The sequence below is a fragment of the Solanum verrucosum genome, unplaced genomic scaffold (assembly GCF_900185275.1).
Source record: "Solanum verrucosum unplaced genomic scaffold, falcon-dt-bn FXZP01000108.1, whole genome shotgun sequence".
Taxonomy (NCBI): domain Eukaryota; kingdom Viridiplantae; phylum Streptophyta; class Magnoliopsida; order Solanales; family Solanaceae; genus Solanum; species Solanum verrucosum.
In genome coordinates, this window is record NW_026020274.1 from 2,409,207 (window position 1) to 2,432,027 (window position 22,821).

Below are 22,821 nucleotides of genomic sequence, written 5' to 3' on the forward strand. Positions count from 1 at the left end.
GTGATTTCTACTGGAAATATGAAAATCGTATATCTCGTTGAATCAAACTATACATAAAGGAAAATATTTCTCACTGACTTGTAAAATTATACTTCCAAAATAAGTTTTCCAAGTCCTTACAAGATGGCTGGTGTGATGGATATTCAAACACTTGTTATCGACAATGGAACTGACCAATCCATGGTTAGTAATAACAAAACACTTACAATTTCAGCTTTATTCATTGTGTTGCTCTTTAGTGGATATTCAAACACTTGTTTCTTTAGTCTGGGTTTGCTGGGGATGATGCTCCAAGGACTGTTTTCGAAAGTATAGTTGGTGTTCTTCGTCATACTAGCTCCATGCTTGGTATGGGACAAAAAGATGCCTATGTTGGTGATGAAGCTCAGACTAAAAGAGCTATGTTGACTCTGAAATATCCCATTGAACATGGCATGGTAAAAAACTGGGATCATATGAAGAAAATTTGGCATCACATATTTTACAATGAACTCCGTGTTGATCCCGAGGAGCATCCCATTCTTCTGACTGAAGTGCCACTTAACCCCAAAGCAAACAGGGAGAAAATGACCAAAATCATGTTTGAGAAATTCAGTGTTCCATCCATGTATGTCGCAATCCAGGCTGTTCTCTCTCTGTTTGCTAATGGTCGGCTAACTGGAAAGCAGAAGAAGAAATACTGGTTCTCTACTGTTTAATTTTAACCAGTCACTAATTTCGTTTGTAATTTTTCAACCAGGCATTGTGCTTAATTCTGGTGATAGTGCGGCCAACACGGTCCCCATCTATGAGGGACATGCAGTTCCTCATGCTATCTCGTGGTTAGGTCTTGGTGGTCGTGATATTACAAATTACCTCACGAGGATTCTCTCCAAGGGTGGTTATGTATTTCATGGTACGATAAGAGAAAATAATGTTACTAGGCGTATGAAGGAGACAATTACTTATGTTGCACTGGATTTTGAACAGGAGATTGAAAAGGCAAAAAACAGATCTTCAGTTGAGAAGGCCTTTGAGCTTCCTTCTGGACAAGTCCTTAATGTTGGTGCTGAGAGGTTCCGTTGTCCTGAAGTCCTATTTTGTTCGGGATGGGATCGACAGGAATCCATGAAAAAGTCTACAATTCAATCATGAAAAGCGATGTTGATATTAGGAAGGATTTATTTGCAAACATTGTGCTTAGTGGTGGCTCAACTATGTTTCCTGGTATAGCAGAACGTATGAACAAGGAAATCACTGCTCTTGCTCCAAGGGGCACGAAGATCAAAGCGGTAGCACCACCTGAGAGGAAGTACAGCACCTGGATAAGAGGATCAATTCTAGCTTCAGTCAATAGTTTTGGAAGAGTTAGTTTCTCCTTACTTTATTTGACTTATCAATAAATCAATCTACCAAGTCTTGGTCTCGAACGATTAGTTCTAACTATGAACGTGTTCTTATCTTCTTTTAAGCTGAAGGGATTCAACACTAATATCTACATCCTATGCAGATGTTGATAACAAAGGGTGAGTACGATGAATTTGGTGCCTCAATTGTCCACAGGAAGTGTCTCTACGCTTTAATGTGTGAACTTAAAATTCTCTTTCAAGCTGACTAGATTGTCATTTAAACCTAAACAAACATTAGTAACATCATTGTAAACCTATGTTGATAATCTACAAATGGAATAAATCATTAATGTGGCTATACTAATAGCATAACCTAGCTAGCTGGATGAATTAATACTCATCAAGCAGTATGTCGACATTTGGTGATGCTGGAGGAAACTGCAGCAGTTCAAGGTAAAAGCTCCAGACTCCATCATCCTTGAGTGATCTCGTAAGCCTAACAGTCACCTCTACATGAAAACAAGTTAAGTATAGGGAATGATTCAGGGAAAACTATTACTAGATTGTAATTGCAACTGTATCGAATATCACTACACCAAAACAGGATTTTAATAGGAAACTATTTTGAACATGTTTGGTATTTTTCTTGATATTCATCTCTCTCAATGCACAATTAGTATGTGATTTCCTTTTTTAGAAGCTAAGGAACAAATTCTATAAGTGCTACATGTAATCATCAATGTTTCAAATTAGGAAGCATTGGTAGTAAGAATGTATATGCCACTCTTTAAATATTACCTGGATATTAAGTGTGTGTAATTGGGGTGCACTAATTTGAAGCAACCAAATAACAGCTGAAACAAATAAATTCTAATTAATAAGTTAAACAATAATGTGGTGATGTCATGTACGTGACCATGTTGCTTTGAAGTAATTCAAATAATCTCACCATGTCTTTTCTCTACCTAGTTATAGGAAATTACATCATTGATGTTGAAAATGATAGTCTTAAACTTTTGACCCCCGCTTGCCTCATGGACAAATCTTAATTAGCAAACCGAATCCAACTAACCATAGGTCTACAAAATCTCTACTAACAGAATAACAATATCTACACCGGGACATGGTCCCCGACATACCATGAAAATTAAAGGAAAGACTTGATAAAAGAAAAGTCTACTTTCCGGAAAATGGAAAAAGCACCACAATGTTGACCGTTATCCCTCAACGATCTACTGTTGCCTGGAGCCACGAACATGTGTCTCCGTTCCTATATCATGAAAAGATGTAGCGTCCGAGGGACGGTCAGTACGACAAGTACTGGCATGCAACCAGGGGAAAGGATAAACAATATATATATATATATATATATATATATATATATATATATATATATAACATAACCGTAAAGAGAAGACAAAATCATAAGTGTAGACCCAAAACATTTAGACAAAAACCTTTCAAAAATCATTAATTCTGAGTTAGGTAGTGTTTACCGACATAATGCGACCCACGGGTTGTATGGGTCCGGCCTCTGCCCGACCAAAGGCCCCAAATCATGTATGCCGCATGAATTTGAGAAATATAAGAATCTAGCGAACCAAACTCTCCCAAAGAAAAGATTGTAGAGGCTACTCCGATTAACAACCTACAGTGGTCATTCATATTTCAGGACAAGGACCTACGACGTCGACAAATGTGGTTTCGGGTGATGAGTCACAAGGACCTTACGTCTTCTCGGTGATACTACCAAACTCTCTTTAAGCTCCCCAATTAAAACCTTTACAAGTTCTCATTTATTAAGAGTTATCCGAATAAGACGTATTCCCATTGGTATCATCATATCAAGACTTTCACGCCATTTAACCATGCCAATTTCACAGTTAGCCATTTAGAACTCTTAAACCGTCCTTTGACAATCAAAGACTTATTTATGTTTATTCATTTCTTTCAATGTCAACATCCAAGTCTTTCCAAGTTATAAGACAACATATAAAATGCAAAATCATTAGCATTTAACCGAGACGGAAAAGTACCATTTGTTCATCATTTAAACCAAAGCTTTTGAAAGAATCGTAGATCTCCAAATTCAATATTTATAGGGAAAACCCTTTTCAAATCATATGAGGAATCACCCATTCAAAACCAACAATCCAAATTTTGAAATCATAGTAAAGTAATTTGAACACAATTAACAAGAAAAGAACATTATTGATAATCAATTTTCATGAAATCATCTCTCAACCATAATTTAGGAAATACGAATAATACAATATAATATAAATCTTGTATGCGTAGTTTGAATTAGGGAGTTTTCAAACATACCTTTTGACAAAGAACTAATTAGGAAAGAGACTTTGAGAATTTATAACCTTGGATCTTGTTTCTTGAAGTGTAAGGGAAGAAGAGGAGCAGCATTTGACGTAACTTATCAAACCTTCTATAATATGGCTCTTGGGGAAAGTTAATAGTCATGGGTTAGGGCTATGGAATGAGGAAAGGACTAAAACAACCCTCCTAAAATGTGAAAAGAAGAAAAGACTTAAATAATTTCAGAGCACGTGCGCTTCGCGACCCTTACAGTAACACTCACTTGCTAGCGCGGCTGATTTCCACTTCGCATGGTGGGTCATGCAAAATCTGTAGTGCTCAGTAAAATGGGCATAAATTTTAGCACATAAATTGGATTGTTCAAACGGTCGAAGACGTCAGGACAAGGGCTTCACGATCTTTCATTTTCTTGGTATTAGGCCATAAAATCTTAATACCCTAGGAATCCCTTATGACCTTATTCACATCCAAAGATCTTCCCAAACAAAGAAATTATTTTAATTACCTACCCAACATTAAAAATCATTGGATTTGGAGTCTATATGCATTCAAAGACCGGCTAGGGTCATAGTTTGGAAATTTGGGGCGTTACAAAAGATTAAGAAAAAAACATGAAAAAATAGAATAAAAAAGACGGTTAGTTTTGTACATAAGACATGATTCGTGCTACATAAAATAAACTGATATTTTCCAAGTTTTATTAGAAATGAGAAACAATATTTTTCATATCTTTATCTATTATCACGAATTTGAACATTATTAAAACTAGAAAATCAAAGCATCAAATTAATCATCAAAAGAGAGAAAAACAAAGATATGTACCCTTAAATTATATTTATTGAGTAATTCAACAAAATGAATTTCAAGGAATTAAAGGGAAAAACCCCTACTTACCTTGACTCTACCAAAAATCAGGCTGAGTTTGGATGAAGTAACAATGTAGTTGAGAAGTGGAGCAAAGATATGTAATGCCAATTATATTTTTATTGCTATATTAACCTTTATATTTTTATTCTTGAATTCATAGTAATTAGCAAATAATATCATAATATCATACTTAATGTCATTCTCTCTGATGAATTTGAAAACTATGTTAAGATTTAATGATTAATACTTTCAATATTAGTGCAACAACGGAAAATGATATCGGTTTTAAATAACTCAAACTAAATATTTTATGATTAATACTTTCATTAGGGCAAAGAAATGATCTTTAGCTTCTTGCTCAATTAATGATAAATATAACTAATAAAATCTTTAAAGTACTCCCATGAATTACATCTCTAGAATGATTCATACTTTTAATTTTTTTTCCAACCATGGTAGAAAGTTAAGTATATGAACAACACATAATCACTAAGTCAACAAATATTATAATTTATAATTATGATAATGTATAATACCTAGGAAGTTAACTTTTTTTTTTTTGCCCAAAAAAAGGAATTTTATAGCAGAAATTTTTTCTTTTTTAAAAAAAGTTTAAAGATCTTAGTATAGTGATAGATTTTTCTGAGAATGTAAATTGCAATTGACATACAATAATCATTCATCTATATTTTTCAATTAGATGATTAAAATAATTTTCATGGAAAATATTTTCCTCAGTTTAAAACACATTCTTAATAATAAAAATCACTTAAGTATCAAACGAAAAATACTATCGATGGAAAAACAACCAAACTCTTTTACCAACGACTTTTTGGATGCCCATCAAATCTCCCCTTCTTCAAAATCATCCATCCTTTCCATCCTAGCTCCGGGCGCTAGATCCATGGGCGACTTGACTTTCACTTCTTGCAACTGCTTCTCCAACAACTCAACTTCCTTGTCCATCTCTTCTTCATCAACTACTTTGCCAAAATTTGGTAGTGGAGCACCAATCATGGTCAAAAATTCTATTTCCGCTTGAATAGCATCACCAAAATTAACCATCCTTTTCATGCTTGCAATAGCAATCCGAGCGGCTTCTCTATCTTTTTTCAGCTTCGACTTGGCTTTCTCTTCTTGCAAGTACCGCAACTGTTCCTCACAGAACGTAACCTTCTTCTTCTTCTTCTTCTTCATCTCTTCTCCGTCAAATGCTTTATCAAGAATTTGTCGTGGAGCACCCATAATGGCCAACAATTCTCTTTCTGCTAGAAAACCATCATCAAAGTTAACCGTCCTTTTGATGCTTGCAATAGAGATCCGTGCTGCTTCCCTATCTCTTTCTCGTGACTTCGCTTTCTCTTTTCCATCAAACACTTCACCAAGAATTTGTTCTTGGGATTTCAGGATCATATCAACATCAACCTTCTTCGACATCGCGGGCCCCAACTGTGCCAATAATTTTGATTTGAGAATCACAAAGCATCGCCATAATGTAACAATGAACAAGCTAATAACCCTAAGTTGTAATGTTGATGAAACAAAATTGATATGTGACTAATAGTAAAAAGAACTAAGTAATCACAGTATTAGTCTGGCTTTAATTTCCATTAACGACATACTTTCCAAATTGTAATTTAAATTTATCTGACGGTCAAAGCCTAATAAATATGGAATCTAAATTATTAAAAAATCTATTAATTTTTTTTGGTACATTAATTAAATATATATTTTAAAATCTCTAACTTTCCTTAATTCTCAAATGTATAAATATATTTTTTAGCTTTCATCGTTGATTATAAACCTATTTATGTGAGAAAATTGATTTTATTCTTTTTATTAATTATTCCGTCATCCTTTCATTACACATCTACATATGATTTCTCCATTTCCACTTCATAAAAACAATTCGATTAGTTATATACATAGGTAGGAGCATAACATATATTAATTAAAAAAAAAACTTATTTTTGGTAAAAATGGAAATGCATAATCGATACACTATATCTGGTTTATGAAATAATGCTTTATTAATACTAGCATATATATATATATACAATTCATACGAAAATTTATTTATTATTTTACGCACTAGTAAAATGTTTCATGATAATTTTCATTGTTGCCTACGCCACTACATGATAATTCTAATCATAAATCATTATTGTTTGTTTTTTCTATATACCCTCCCCCCCCCCCCCTTCCCTTTTTTTTTTTTTTTTGCGTTCACTATACCTTCTTTCATGAAAAGTAGTCATGTAATATTTAATTAATGAACATTTTCTAGTTTATCTAATATAGTGTGAATGAACATTTTCTAGTTTATCTAATAAAGTGTGAATTGATGGATTTGTTTCTAACAAGTATGAAATTAAACTCTGTCACAAAAATTGAAATAAAAAGGTAATCGTTTAACTTATATACTAATAGCGCAATTAATTTTTACATTATCAAGTCATTAAAAAGATATCTATAATTAATTTGCATCCGTTCTTACAAGGATCATGAATTCTTTCATTATAGGATCAATGATTGTTTTAAATGAATTGCTTTAGTTGAGTTTCTAAGTGAATTCAATCAAGAGTCATGTAACATTTTCCAAAAATATCGAAGAAAAAATTTGATCTATACTAGACATGACTGACTCAAAATTGTTAACATTTTCCAAGCATTCATAGATTTCATTATTATCAAAACTAGAAAATGAAAACATCAACTCAACAAAAGAGAGAGAAAAATATAAGTAGCCTTAGATTTTTTGGGTATTTCTACGAAATTAAATTCCAAGATTAAAAAAGGGGGGAAAAACCTACTTACCTCGTCTTTTCTAGCAAAAATTAGGTGGAGTTTGGAGGAAATAGCAATGAAGTTGAGAAATGAGTCAAAGATATGTAATACCAATAGTATTTATACTTTGGTCTTGAATTCATAGTATTTAGTAAATAAATCTGATTATGGTAATCTCTCATTTAGTGTTATTATTTCCTCTAGATTTGGAAATTTAGTAATGTTTTGGATCACTTCTTTCCTCAGTGCAATAATGCACAATGATATCGTTTTTGAATATAACTCAAACTAAATAAATACATTAGTGTAAAGTACAATGAAATTCTCAAAGATCATCGTGAGTTATCCGGACAAATGATGGTAAGTCTCTTTTATTCACAATATTTAAATGGTATCAATTTTGGTATGTATAATTTTACCTTGACCGTATATATTATACTCCAATAATGAGTGAAGATTTTGATAATATCTTTCGCATGAAATGCTTTAATGAATTCCGACTTTTTAACATTGTTATTTTCAGAAAAGTAAAATTCGATTAGTCTGTTTGGAGAATTGTACCACATTTTAAAGCACTTATGACTGCAAATTAATTAATGAAAATATATTAATTCTCAAATGTATAAATATATTTTTTAGCTTTCATCGTTGTTTATAAACCTATTTATGTGAGAAAATTGATTTTATTCTTTTTATTAATTATTCCCTCATCCTTTCATTACACAACTACACCATTTTCACTTCATAAATAAAATTCGATTTGTCATATACATAGGTAGGAGCATAAACATATATTAATTTATTTATTTTTAAAAAAAACTTAATTTTGGTAAAAATGAAAATGCATAATCGATACACTATATCTGGTTTATGAAATAAAGCTGTTAATTTACTTATTAATACTAGCATATATATACAATTCATACGAAAAATTATTTATTATTTTACACACTAGTAAAATGTTTCATGATAATTTTTGTTCCTGTCTTACGTCACTATACGATTATTCTCAACATAAAGCATTATTGTGTGTTTTTAATTGCTACATATCCCCTTTTTCTGCGTATACTATACCTTCTTTCATTAATAGTAGTCATAGTTAATGGGGCTAATTTAGAAGAAAAATATTTATTGATATGTTCAATTAATGAACATTTTCTAGTTTATCTAATATAGTGTGAATTGAAGGATTTGTTTCTAACAAAGTACGAAATAAAGGTATGAAATTAAACTCTGTCACATAAATTGGAATAAAGAAGGTAATCGTTTAACTTATATACTAATAGCGCAATTAATTTTTACATTATCAAGTCATTAAAAAGATATCTATAATTAATTTGCATCCGTTCATACAAGGATCATGAATTCCTTCATTATAGGATCAATGATTGTTTTAATGAAATGCTTTAGTTGAGTTTCTAAGTGAATTCAATCAATTAGGGTCATGTAACATTTTCCAAAAATATTTAAGAAATTTTTTTTGATCTATACTAGACATGACTGACTCAAAATTGTTAAACATTTTCCAACTTCCAAGCATTCACAGATTTCATTATTATCAAAACTAGAAAATGAAAACATCAACTCAACAAAAGAGAGAAAAAAATATAAGTAGCCTTAGATTCTTTTGGGTAATTCTACGAAATGAAATTCCAAGATTAAAGAGGTGGGGGGGGGGGGGGGGAACCTACGTACCTCGTCTTCTCTAGCAAAAATTAGGTTGAGTTTGGAGGAAATAGCAATGAATTAAGTTGAGAAATGAGTCAAAGATATGTAATGCCAATAATATTTATACTACTAATGAGCTTCTTTTTTTTTTAATCTTTAGTCCTATATTCATAGTATCTAGTAAATAAGTTTGATTATGGTTATCTCTTATTTAGTGTTATTATTTCCTCTAGATTTGGAAATTTAGTAATGTTTTGAATTACTTCTTTCATCTGTGCAACAATGGAAAATGATATCGTTTTTGAATATAACTCAAATTAAATAAATACACTAGTGTAAAGTACAATGAAATTCTCTAAGATCATCGTGAGTTATCTGGACAAATGATGGTAAGTCTCTTTTATTCACAATATTTAAATGGTATCAATTTTGGTATATATAATTTTACCTTGACCGTATATATTATACTCCAATAATGAGTCAAGATTTTGATAATATCTTTCGCATGAAATGCTTTAATGAATTCCGACTTTTTAACATTGTTATTTTCAAAAAAGTACAATTCGATTAGTCTGTTTGGAGACGCTGAATCTAATTTTTTTTTACTAATTGTACCACATTTTAAAGCACTTATGACTGCAAATTCTGTAGTCCATTTGTTCCTTTTTATATGTCATCCTTGCTATAAATAGTTAGTCCATAATACTATCTCCGTTCACTTTTAATTGTCATAGTTTTCTTTTTTAGAGTCAAACTATTAAAACTTTGACTAACATTTTACGATTTATTTTTTCATCTTATTGATATGCAAAGAATTGCAATTTATAGTATTTTTCATATAGTTTCTGAATATATAAAATTTTTGTTTAAAATATCAAATTAATGTAATCTAATTTAACTTTGAAAATTAATCAAATTGACTTTCAAAAGCGCAACATGACAAATAAAAGTGGATGGAGGAAGTACTTGTCATTTCATAAAATCAATGCATAAATTACAATATTCTTATTATTTTACCCTTGTGAGTTATTAGCCTTAAAAATATACATTTGACCAACATAGAAAAATTAATTGAATAATTCATGTTCATTGGTTAGATTAATTAATCAAAATAAATTGATTCATATCCATTGATTGAAAAGTTGACTTCAAAAAAATTAAATAAGGATAGAATAATAAACTTACTTAATTTTTTAATACACGTAAAATAAAAAATGGTGAAATATAAATAGAGAAACGGAGAGAATAATTCTGAAATGGAGCTCAATGCCATTTAACTTCACAATGAATATTTGTCCCTATCGTTTTCGATCTCAACATGTAAAAGGTTACGTATTAGCTGTAGTTTTGCACCTTTATGGGTGACATGCCTAGAAAGAAACCAAATGTAAACTCCTTGAATTGTTGAAACTACTAGTGATTATAGACAAAGGTGTATTCAGGATTTCGGGATGATGTGTGCGCACTATTATGAAAAGATGGATCTAATTGGTTAGATACATTTAAGTTTGTATAGTTGAAAACAGTTAAAATTTTAAAATTATAGGTCCAAAATTGAAATGCTTAATTAATTAAAATGCCAAAAGTGCTACCAGTAACCACTTAGAAAGGTGTTATCCAATTTTAGAAAGAAAAATAATACAAGATAAATATAAAATTCAAAATTCTAATCTCACTGAGAGGTGCACCCAATCATCATCGCATTATATAATACTTGAATTGTGAGTTCACATATCTATATTTAACAAAAAGTTAAAATATATAACACTACTATATATGATTCAGAAGGGAAGCATGGATTCATGTGAACCGGTGACCCCTCCTGCATTCACCCTCTGAATTTATTGAGGCATTCCCTAAGTTGATCAAAAGCATCAAGATTGATCTATGCAGGAATACCAATGTGTATATCTCTTCTTCTTTTTTTCGGAACTAATAAAAATGTACTTTTAAGCAAAGCAAAAATAAATAAAAAAAATACAGTATTGTATTTAATAATATGTGAATAGAAACTAATTGTCTGGTTTTGATATATAAATTGATAAAAATGATGAATTAATATATGCATTTATAGTTTTATACCCCGTTTGGGGAAAGGGAATAGGAACCTTTTTTAAAATATATTTCAAACATCACACAAACATCGAAAAAATTTCTTAAACTTTTGAGTCAATACTTAATTATCGGATGAGGATCGGGGTTGTGTGCCAAACGCGAAGGCTAACCTCGAACACATTTATTAATTCATCCCATTTAGTAAAGGGTGAGCCCAACACATTTATTAATTCAACCCAGTTTAATTTGCTCATACCCATTTGACACCCCTAAATCATAAGTTATTAAGGGTCGGTTTGAGTTTGTTATTGATCAAAATCAAAATCAAACCGATTTAATATATAGATTTTTAAATTATCAAAATCAAACCAAACTAATTATAATATACATTTATTGATTTGATTCGGTTATTAATCATATACAAAAAAAAATAATTAAAAATCATTCAAAAGAAGGGAAAAGGACAACAATTCATTAAAAACGAAAAATTAAATAGTTAGAACGACTACCATTACAAAACTTTCTATCACTGAATCTATTGTGAATAAAGCTTCAAAGATCACCATTTTGACCTAGAAAGAAGAGATACCTATGTTATTCAATTTGAAAACAAAGATTCTTGTTCTTGATAACTTCCTATTGTGCATTTATCTGCATACCAATTGTTGGAAATTATACTAACCAAAAGAATTTTGTTTTAAACGGCAAGCAAAATTACTGTACAAATAATTAACTAACAAAAAACAGCCTCTTTTCCCTTGCTCGAAAGGGTACAAATCTCAAGTTTTTCACGTCATTGGACCTATAATATTTTGGTATAAACATATAATATATATCTTATTAACAAAATTTATTCCTTAGAGACATAAATTTTCAAGATAAATATACAAGAAAGTAAATGGTACTTTATGGAGCAATAATTAAATAGTATTGTATTCAAGTCTTTTCATCTACGCTTATTGAAATTCTTGAGGACAAACTAGCTAAATCTTTTTGTCTACTCTTATGACCAAGGTTCAAGAATCGGGTCTTATGTACTGGCTGGGTCGGGGCGAGATCAAGTCCCAAGTCAGGGTTGGGATGGGTCTTGGGTCCGACCGAGTTAGGGTTGGTCTCCAGGTTAGGATTGAGGATCGAGTCCCTATTCAAGGTTGGGGTTGGGTCAGGTCTTTGGTAAAGTTGGGTCTCGGGTTTAAGTCAGGATGGATTTTATCGGGTGAGGGTCAGAGTTGTGGGTCGACACGAAGGCTACCCTCAATGGATAGAAGGGGAGGGGTGGACCTGGAGAGCCCAATCCATTTTAAATTGGTATAACTTACATAAATCACATTGTGTATAGAGTAAATTACATCATATTCCTACTCTTTTTCTAATTACAATAATCCCTTAAATTTGTACCTTCCGGATACATAAGTCACCATCCAAATACATTAATTCACCATCCGGATACATTGATTCGATACAAGAAGAATCCTTCTGTTGCACTAAAAAGGGAAAACAAATATTTTCTGTTGTGCTTAAAAGGAAAAGAAACGTAAAGTTAAATATCAAATCCATAAATCATGCAATTACGTTGTTTTCACTTCTAATCAATCTCTCCCAAAACATAACAACTTCAAAAAAAATCAAATATCAAATTTCTTCTCCAAAATTGTCAAAAATCTTTTCAATTTTGATTCAAAATCATTAAAAAATTAAGTTGATACATCATGAATATCTCTATTTTGTTGAGACATTCAATAAAATAAGAAAGTGAGGTGAGTTGAATCAACCATTGCCACTTGGAGATCGATGAGTTGAAAATAATCTGGAGATTTGAGACATCACAGAGACGAGCGTTGCTTTATCCCTATACAATTGTTTGAAGATCCTCTCAAGTTTTATTCAAAATTATCAAAAAAAATTGAGATTCAAAATTCTTCTCCCAATTCATCGAAGATCTGTCAAATTTTTTGAGAAGATACATTATGAATATCTTCGTTAGTCTATATTTGGAGGTGAAGAAATATGAGCGGGAGTTTGTAATATATCTATTATACATTGATACAACACACAAAAAGGCTGGAGAGATGTTGTGTAGTCGATTTTTTTATTTATGATCTCGAGATGTTGTGTAGTCGATTTTTTATAAATAATTGTATCATTGATTATTGCAATGTATCTGGTACATGTTATAATATGGTTACAAAATTGTGTCGCTATGTGTTAGTTTGTTGTTACATAATTACCTTAATTTGATACATAGTAAAGTAGTTAACATTGTCATTGTTATGTATCATATACCTATTATTGGAACTGATACATAGTGCTCTAATTATAGAACATTATGAATTATGTATCAAGATTATTATTATTATTATTATTAGATAATATATACACATACATAGCCTTCTAAGTTGGATAAAGACTGAACAAACATTAAAGATCGTGGATACATAACACACAACTGATTTGGTACTATCTATATAGCCTTTTAAATTTGAATTGGATTGAAGATACATTGTAGAACTTGATACATATAAATGATACATTAGGTAGTGTTTATGTATCAAGTAAATTTATATTGAGCAGGATAAACACTACTCAAAGATTGAACAACATTGGGGGTTATGTATCAATACTTTAAATGTGAACATGATACATTGCATAAAACAAAGGCTATTGCATCTGTGATGTATCGAAGTAGTAATAACACTAACAAAGTTTAATTTAAGAATTAAAATAAATGAGATACATTGAAAATCTGCAAGTTTGATAGTGATAGTCGTGTAACGACAGATCCAACGTTCCCCCCCCCCCCCCTTTTTGGGCATTTTTTCCAATAGTAGATTTAGAACTTGAGCATGCATCCTTTTTTGACTTTTTCGCTCTCAAATTCTTCATGATAAATGAACCGTTTCGTTGTTCATATCTATTTTTTATGAAAGTTTTCATCATCAATATCCATATGTATTAGAAAATTGTGGATGAAAAAGCTAAAAATAATTTTTTTTTAAAACAATAATTCAAGAACTGGAAAGAAAAAAATTTGATGAAAAAATAGTTCTACCTTTTTAGGAACTTGAAATCGATGAACTGGAGAGAGAATAGATATAAAATTTAAAAATAGAGTGATGAAGACAACTATTGATCTATGGGAGTGATTGTAGGCGTGAAAATAGGAACAAAAATCGCTGGGTTAGAGGGTTGTGAGTTATGTATCTAGAAAAGGAGAGAAGTAGAGTAAAATAGGGATTTTTGTATTATTTTGAAATGGTAGGGAATTTTAGAGAATATGGAAAGAAAGATTGTGTAGCTAGGTAATTTTTTCTTTAAAGTGCTCATATCAGCCCAACTTAGCCATTTGTGATTTGACACCCCTAAACTCTTTAAGTTACTAGTTTATGGGTACGCACGTCGCGCGTGTAGCCAATTGTACCCATTACTATAAACTCTTAGTATATGACAACCGTGCTCCACATAAGTCCTGAGACATCTTATTACACGCGTCGTGCGTGTAGCCAAGTGTACCCATTACTATAAACTTATAGTATATGACAATCGTGCTCCACATAAGTCCTTAGACATCTTATTATAATGTTTGACTTGTAAATGTTAAGTATTTATAGGATTTATGTTGCACTAAACAATATAAATGATGGTGGATATAGGAAGAATTTTCACCAATTAGTGTTACATAGATAATTGTTAGAGTAAGAGTGTTTGTTTGAAAATTAAAATAGTTATCTAATTTTATATGGATCATTGATAATGAACTTTATACTTTTAGATCTCTTTATTATTAATTAAAGAGGCAATATACTAATTCATGAGATAATGAACTAATCATAAATGCATGTATAGCCACTCAACATATCTGCCAAATATTTCATATTATACATGTAAAACACAAATGATCTGGCGTATAATAAAATGTCTAATATTTCATTGAGATAATTTTTAATTTCATTTGGAAACAAGAAATATAATATTGTACATGTTCCACACCAATAATTATATAAAGTCTAAATAAGTAATATCTATTTAATTATAATCTAGACACAATTTTCTTTATATAACTAAGCAAAGAACATATTTAACTAAAAAGGAATAAGAAAAGAATACATATTAAAGAACATTTAAAACTAATACAAAAATCACTTACAAGTGGCCGCCACTATAAGCACTTTACATAAAATAGTACAAATAATTCATTATTTTGTTGTAATTCATACAACATGATTAAAAAAAGTATTATTTCCTTCCAAACATTCTTTACAATTAATCAATCAATCATAATGTATTCGATCCAAATACTACAATAATGTTATTGCCCTTAACAATTCTACAAAGATCGATGACAACTTTTCTTCTGCGGTCTATGACTATGACCAGAAAAGAAATCAAAAAAAGAAGAAAGAAATGATATACCAAAGATAAGAAAATGGATCTTAATTTATAAGAGTGAATTGATAGTAACATACTTTAATAAGAAGATCAGATATGAGATTTGTAAGTTCATTTTCCTTTCTAGGTGACTTTAAATAGGAAAACCTTAGGTGAGGGGAGTTGAAAGAAAAAAAAATAAAAGAGGCCCATCAGTTTCCTACTTAATTATGTTACATTTGGTCTTCACCTTTAATTCATTGAACAATATAATTAGGAGTCTTTTTGTCTTCTTGATAATAATTACTTATAACAATTTAATATTAATTCACCATACAACATGAATAAATTGTAATTGAAAGAATTTGATAAATTTGATATTGGCTTAATGTGTAACTCTCCCTTGTAGTAATTAAATTTACTATTTAATATTTAATTAATAATTTATTAGACGATTAATAGTATTTGTATTTGATATAGGGACAAAATGGTAATCGAATTTTTGCCTAACATTCTTCCCACTTTTAGTATAATATGATATGATGATATGATTATTAATTTCCTATTCTATACATATAGATTATAGATGATAAGAATTATTATTAAACTAGATATTTTAATTAGAAATTAATCTAAGGAAGTGCAAAAGTCATTAACATGTTAATTAAAATGAAACAATTTAAAATTTAAATTAAATAGTTAAATATTTTATAACATTTTAATTTATAATAGGGGTAAAATCGTAATTCAACTTTTAACTTTTTTTGTTCCCACTTATAGTAATACTATATCTGGGAACGTGCGCTTGCACATTTATCCCAAAATACTTCATATAAATTTTGTATTACAAAAGCCATCATTATTTCGATAGGAACTACATATATCTTCCTAATAAAAAGAATATACTTTTAAGTATAAAATTGACTAAAAGTGCATAAAGTAAACATAACTAACTATTACACAAATTCAACATTCAAATGAGGATACTAAAATACCACATGCTAGGCCAATGTATACAAAGCAACAAACCATGGTAAATTCTCAATAATAATAACAACACAACAATAGAAAGTTGTACAATAACAACAAACAAGAAACATAAAGGTTAAACTAAACAAATAAAAAAAGACAAGAGAAGAGAGCATAGAGATTTTGTCAAATTTTTTTCAATTGGTTTAAGTGGGTACATTATTGTGTCAAATGTCACTATTTATAGGATATCATTGAGGAACACAAAGAGTTGTCATAAATATGATATTAATCCATTCGTGATTATCGATGAGAGATGAGAGTAAAAAAGATAATGAATATAATTAGTGGGTGTTACATACATTTACATAATGAAGAGTCAGTGGTAATTTATGTGTACTAATATGATGATTTACTATTTAATATTTAATTTATTAAATAATTTATAACATTTAAATGTAACGTAGAAATAAAACTGTAATCTAAGGATAAAATATGTAAAAGAATTCAAATATATTAAATGTGTAATGGAAAATCATTATGACTAATTATTAAAAAATTCATAGTAAGTATGATTCATCACTATTGCTATGTGGAAGATGTAAAGATTTTTGGTTTTTCTTGCTAATAATAACTTGCAATTTACGATAAAACGAACAGTCAAACTTCATTGAATCCCAAAATAAATATTAAATGAAAAAAAATATTTTAAATAATTTCAAGAAAATAAATTAATACTTAAAAGGTATTTTCGTAATTCAACTTTTGACTTAGATTCTTCCTACTTTTAGTAATATAAAAAGAAAACAAGGGGTAAGAAGTCGAGTCAAGAACACACTTGGATTGCAAGCCAATAACCTAATCACAAGCAACTAAGAAACAAAGTAAACTACCTAATGTAAAGAGGACCTACAATAACAATTCTAAAGTCAAAACCTACCATGTAACAATAAAACAATAGGAGAGAACGAAATATAGTCAAATAATAACCTAAATGAACCCTCTTAAGCCCGGAAGGTACAAACAGTAAGCATAACCTAACCGACCCCCATAAACTGAAGGGTACAAAAAATCAAACAAGTATATTGGTGATAGGCAACACATATGAATGCAGGGTGAGGAGAAGAACCATCACTTACCATCCCAACCCCTAACCAGAGGTAGGGGCGATGCTTTTCTATAAAAGATGAAAGATGATAAACCTATACTTGGCTTATGTGATGTTAGAATCTCAATCTATAAAAGCATTTGACAGACTACTTTGTGTTTTGATAATAAACTAAGTATAGTTGTTGTTTCAAATTTGAAATAAGCTCTTGTCACACTAGGCACTTTTGAAATATCTATTATTTCCATGAGTAGCGTCTTGATCAATCCACAGTTTCAAAAATTCACGGACCTGGTACATTACATTAATCACACATATGCTCTGCAATGTTATTTAAACCCGATTGTCACAACTAATGTGCATACTATACTTTTGCATTGTAGGCAGGTTACTTTTAAAGTTTCTATAACGTTGCACGTGATTATCAATTCAAAAAATATATGTTATAGTAAATAGTATTGCTTATTTTAGGGAAGATTTGAATAATAAGCTTTGCACAAAATAATATTGCAGATTTTTTTGTGAATGTTCAATGTGGATCACTATATATATCTCTTATTTACGCGAACCTTTGAAGATGGTCAATGAAAATTTTTATTAGCTAAATGCATATATTTATTTCAATTTGCTGAGGTTCAATCGTATAATTGGGCGTATCTCAATAATATTACCCTATAGACAATATTTGTTGTGTATTTTTCTTGTCATCTAACCAGATGTGTTTGGACGTGTAACTGTTCAAATGTCATATGAACATGTGAAGAGAACAACTACATTTTATTTTTTAGAACTAATTTAAAATAATATATTTTGAAGTTAGAAGATCTTGTTAACTTGATAATACATTTGTGACATATGTTGACACCCAATTTTGACCCTCCACAATATAAATTAATCATTTCGAGCTTCTCCAATTTCAAACGATTTAAAATAATTAGTTTTATAAAATTTCCAAAAAAATAATAATATAGTTTGCAAGATTTTTGAATAGTTTTGTCACTTTTCATAATTTTTAGATGATATATATGTTTTACATAATTATCTATATAATTACTATATTTAAAAAAAAAAGATTTTATATTTTAAATATTAGGGATGGTTATAATTTTGAATTAATGAGTTCTATGAAATTCAAAATACTTTCAAGTTATTTTTTAAAGCAATTTTATCATTTTTTTTAATAATAAATATGTATATTTTTGCAATCACGCTATTTTATGAATATTTGAAAATCATCACAAAACATTTTACATATTAGTTAAATATTTTATTAATTTACTTTAAGTTATAGTTATAATTTCGAGTTAATTAGTTTTGTAATTGAATTATTTAGTTTATAATTAAGTTAATTATTTTTTGCTTCGTTAAGATTAAGAAGCTCATTAATTAATTTATGCTAATTCATCTTATTTAGTTTTAACCGAATTCACCAATTAAATTTAATTTGGCTAACTACTTGATTCCCATTGGCCAAGTTGGAGATCCATTTGTTTATTTCTTAAAATCCAAATCTAACCAAACTTTGCTCCTTGATTGGGCCAAATTTGATCTCCTTGATTGGGCCAAATTTAAGATCAAATTTGGCCCAAATTCCACTCCATTCTCAAAGCCCACTCAGCAGTTGTAATGACCCTCATGGTCATTTTTGTGTCTTGCCTTCTGTGTGTCGTTTAGAGCGTTTCTATAGCGACCCAAAGTCATTTATGACTTGCTGGGACTGACAGTTCGGTCACCTGGTCGTTCGTTTGGTCTTGGTGCGAGTTTTTGTGTTTTGGAGCTTATGAACCTTGAACGATCATTTTCGATCAAAAGTTTAAGAAGATGACATCGGAATCCAATTCCGACGATTCCATCAGCTCTGAAAGGGTAATTTTATGCTAGTAGCATGGTCGACATGACTCCCGAGGTTTTCAGTGTGAGTCGGTGCGATTAGGCGTTTTAACTTTAAGTTTAAGCCTAAGTTTGACTTTGGTCAACATTCTGAGTAAACGCACTCAGATGAGAATTCCGTCAGCGTGGTTAGCTCCGGAATGTCGAGTTTGGTCTAGATTGACCCTTCTTTTGTGTCTGGAGGTTTTCGATATCTTTCCGAGCCCTTTTGTGGGTTTTGACTTAAAATGACTTTTGGAAGTGGGACCCACTTTTTATTGAGATGACCTCTGATGGAAATTTTGATTGCGCCGTTGAGTCTGAAATGTCAAATTTGGTATGGTTGCATATCTCGTTTGTATGCACGGGGTTCCGAACGAGATCGGAGCACCCCATCGGAGTTTTAAGTTTTGGAAATTATTGCAGAAAATCTGCAATAAATTGCAGAAAATCAGCAACATTTCCCAAATTTCAAACCCTCATAACTCTCAACCGATTTGGGTGATTCAAAAGGCAAAGTTGTGAGATTTTTCGAGGACAACGCGTTGGTGATCTCGGATAGTGATTTGGAGTCCCCATTTGAGGTAATTTTTGTAAAATACCTGCTGCCACACCCTTTTTGTGAGCTTGATTTTGGAAGATTTTGAGACTTGTTTTCTCAGCCTTTCTAGCTCCGATTTCAGTGATTTTTGAGGCTATATTGAGTGGATTTTCGAGGAGAACGTCGTGGTGTTGTCGCATTTCACTGTAGACCTTCAGTTTATGGTAAATACACTGATTCAACTGCTGTCTCATTTCTAATTTTTGAGAAAATTAGGGTTTTAGTTGCGTGTTGATATTGTGTTGTTCCCGATCCCCGAATTGTGTCCCATTTTGGGACATGAGCTGGGGGAACTGGTTAGGACCCACTTTTGGGGTTAATTTTGGAATTTCCTGCGCGGGTCCCACGATTCCCGTTTTGACTCCAAAATTGACCCGTCTCCGTTTGTTGTGATTTTGGTGTCTAAACGATTGTATTAACGTTGTGACTCTATTTTTGATAGCGGGGCAGCGTTTCGAGACCGTTCGGAAAGGGAAAGCTACGAATGAGTGATTTTGGAGCGCGTGTGATCGGCCTACAGGTAGGCTACGATTTCCCTCTCTTAGATTGAGCTTGAGAGTGTGAATGCGCATGTTGATTAGTTGGGATTTGGGTTGGTAGTGATTGAATCATGCATAAGCGTTTGGAAATCATGTTTTCGGCCTATTTCGAGAATTATCGGGTAAATGTGAGCATGTTTTGTGTTATTAACGGACCCTCCTCGCTATGTGGAGTGCTTGCATGCTTAATTATTGTTTATTTGAAGCATGTTGGGCCTTAGTTTAGGTTTGACTAGGGCTTGCCTTAGAAATACATTATTCGGATCCAATAGACCTTAGTTTTGCCCTGACGTCGCTCGGCCGGCTTAGATCCTTGTAGACTGGTGTAGCAGACTTGAGTCTGATAGTTTGGGCCTTAGTTAGGCGATACTCTTTCTCCGACTATAGTTATCCTTATTTTCCCTGATGTTACGGCTTCACGAGTTACATCGGCAACACTAGTTCTACTTCGCGATTTGAATTTGATTTTCGATTTGGTTCCAAGGACTTACATTGATTGGCTAAGTATGGACGGCGTTCCATGGATATTTATGAGTGTGGATCGATTAGGACTCTTTCAGCAGCTACATTGGCACCTTTATAGAGCATCCGATTTAAGTTCCGGCCCCTATTGCCCAGATACTTATATAGAGCATCCATTTAGAGTTCCGGCCTCTATTGCCCAGATACTTATATAGAGCATCCGGTTAGAGTTCCGGCCTCTATTGCCCAGACACTTATATAAAGCATCCGGTTAGAGTTCCGGCCTCATATACTTGATACTTGTGATTGGTTACTTAAGTACTTCTGCTGAGCATCCGGTTCGAGGTCTGGCCTCCGTACTGTCAGATTCTACTAATTAGGGTTGAGATTCTGATTCGATGTTCTCCGTTCTTGGGTTCTTATATGCAATTCTCTTTAGCTATAGTTATTTTGTGTACTCGTCGAGCTTATGGGGGTCCGTTCGGGTTTTTATTTAACTTGCGCACGAGTGTACCTTCTGGGCTTATGGGGTCCCAGTTAGGTGTAGTTAGCTTATAGATTACTTTAGTTAGTTCTTTGTACACTCGTGTGCATTCCTTTGTTAGTTAGATTTTTGTTCTTGACCTCAATTTGCGTATTCCTTCTTTTCATATTGCCTTTACTTTTCAAGTTCAGTCGGCCTATGATGCCTACTGGGTACCTGTTGTTTTGGTACTCATGTTACGCTCTGCATCTGTTTCATGATGCAGGTCCGGGCACTAGTAGCCAGCGTTGATCGAGCTTGGAGCAGTCTGATCGAGACGGGGGTGAGCACATGGCGTTTTGTACTATTTCAGTCTCCATCTGTATATATAGACATGTCTTTTTCCTTTCGAGACAGTCCAGTCTCTGTTGTCCACTTTTGGGACTTGTACTCATTTTGTTAGTAGCTCTGTACTAGTGACTTCCAGGTTCTGGGAGGGATCTTTATTTGTATATATGTTTTTGGTTTGCTTCCGACTGTTTATATTGTTATTTGCCTACTCTTGTTTAGTTTCTACCCTCAGACCCATTACTTCTTGTTCCGGGTTCCGGGTTGGCTTACCTACTGGTGGGTTATAGTAGGAGCCATCATGACTTGAGAAATTGGGTCGTGACAACAGCCCACCTAAAGAAACCTATTCCAACAATATTCTACATACACTACAATGATCCAAACATACGAACAACAACCCAAACAAAATGACCCCTGCGTTCTCTTTCTTCTTCACCAACACGTGAATACACTGAAAAAATCAGAAACGTCAACAATAGCTGCCCTCACCAAACCGTTCCAGCAGCTCCCACATCCTTTCTCTGCAACAACCGCCCATTTTGATCTTTTCCATCCGGATTTTAGGGGATTTTGGTTGAATTTCCATACAACAACAGATTTTCCTTACCCTTGGGGGAAAATTTTGAATTGATTTGGTTGGGGAATTCCGATTTTGCCCTAAGTTCCTATCCGTTTTCTTCCCCCAAATCTGCCTTAATTTCCTGGCTATATATACTCTCTATTATTCACTGTAAGAAAAAAAAAATCTTGAACAATTGACTTTTACGCTTGAGAAATTTTGAATGCATTTTTAGTTCTAGGTTCTAAAAGGGTCTTCGGCTAAAACTGGTTTGGATATTTTGATTTTATTGCTCGAGGTTTGAAGTCGGTGTTGAGTTTGTTCTTAGGCTCGTATTGGTCTCAGTTCGCTGCCCGAAAAGAGGTAAATCCTTTCTTGGCTTCATTTAAATCCAGTTCTTCTATGTTATTCTGTCTACGATGTGTTATTGGTTGTGTCTTGTGTTTCGTTTATGCGTCAACTTCATTTTTGGTCTCTATATGTTAGGATTTGGTTATTG

General features: G+C 31.9%; 1 protein-coding gene and 1 pseudogene across 1 annotated transcript in view; one reads left to right on the forward strand and one right to left on the reverse strand.

Annotated features, from left to right (window-relative positions):
- Positions 1-22,821, reverse strand: part of LOC125833971 (fructose-1,6-bisphosphatase, cytosolic) — a 312,269-nt gene that overhangs the window by 147,072 nt on the left and 142,376 nt on the right. The gene's annotated exons all lie outside the window — the stretch shown is intronic.
- LOC125833856 (actin-104-like) lies at positions 124-1,597 on the forward strand (annotated as a pseudogene).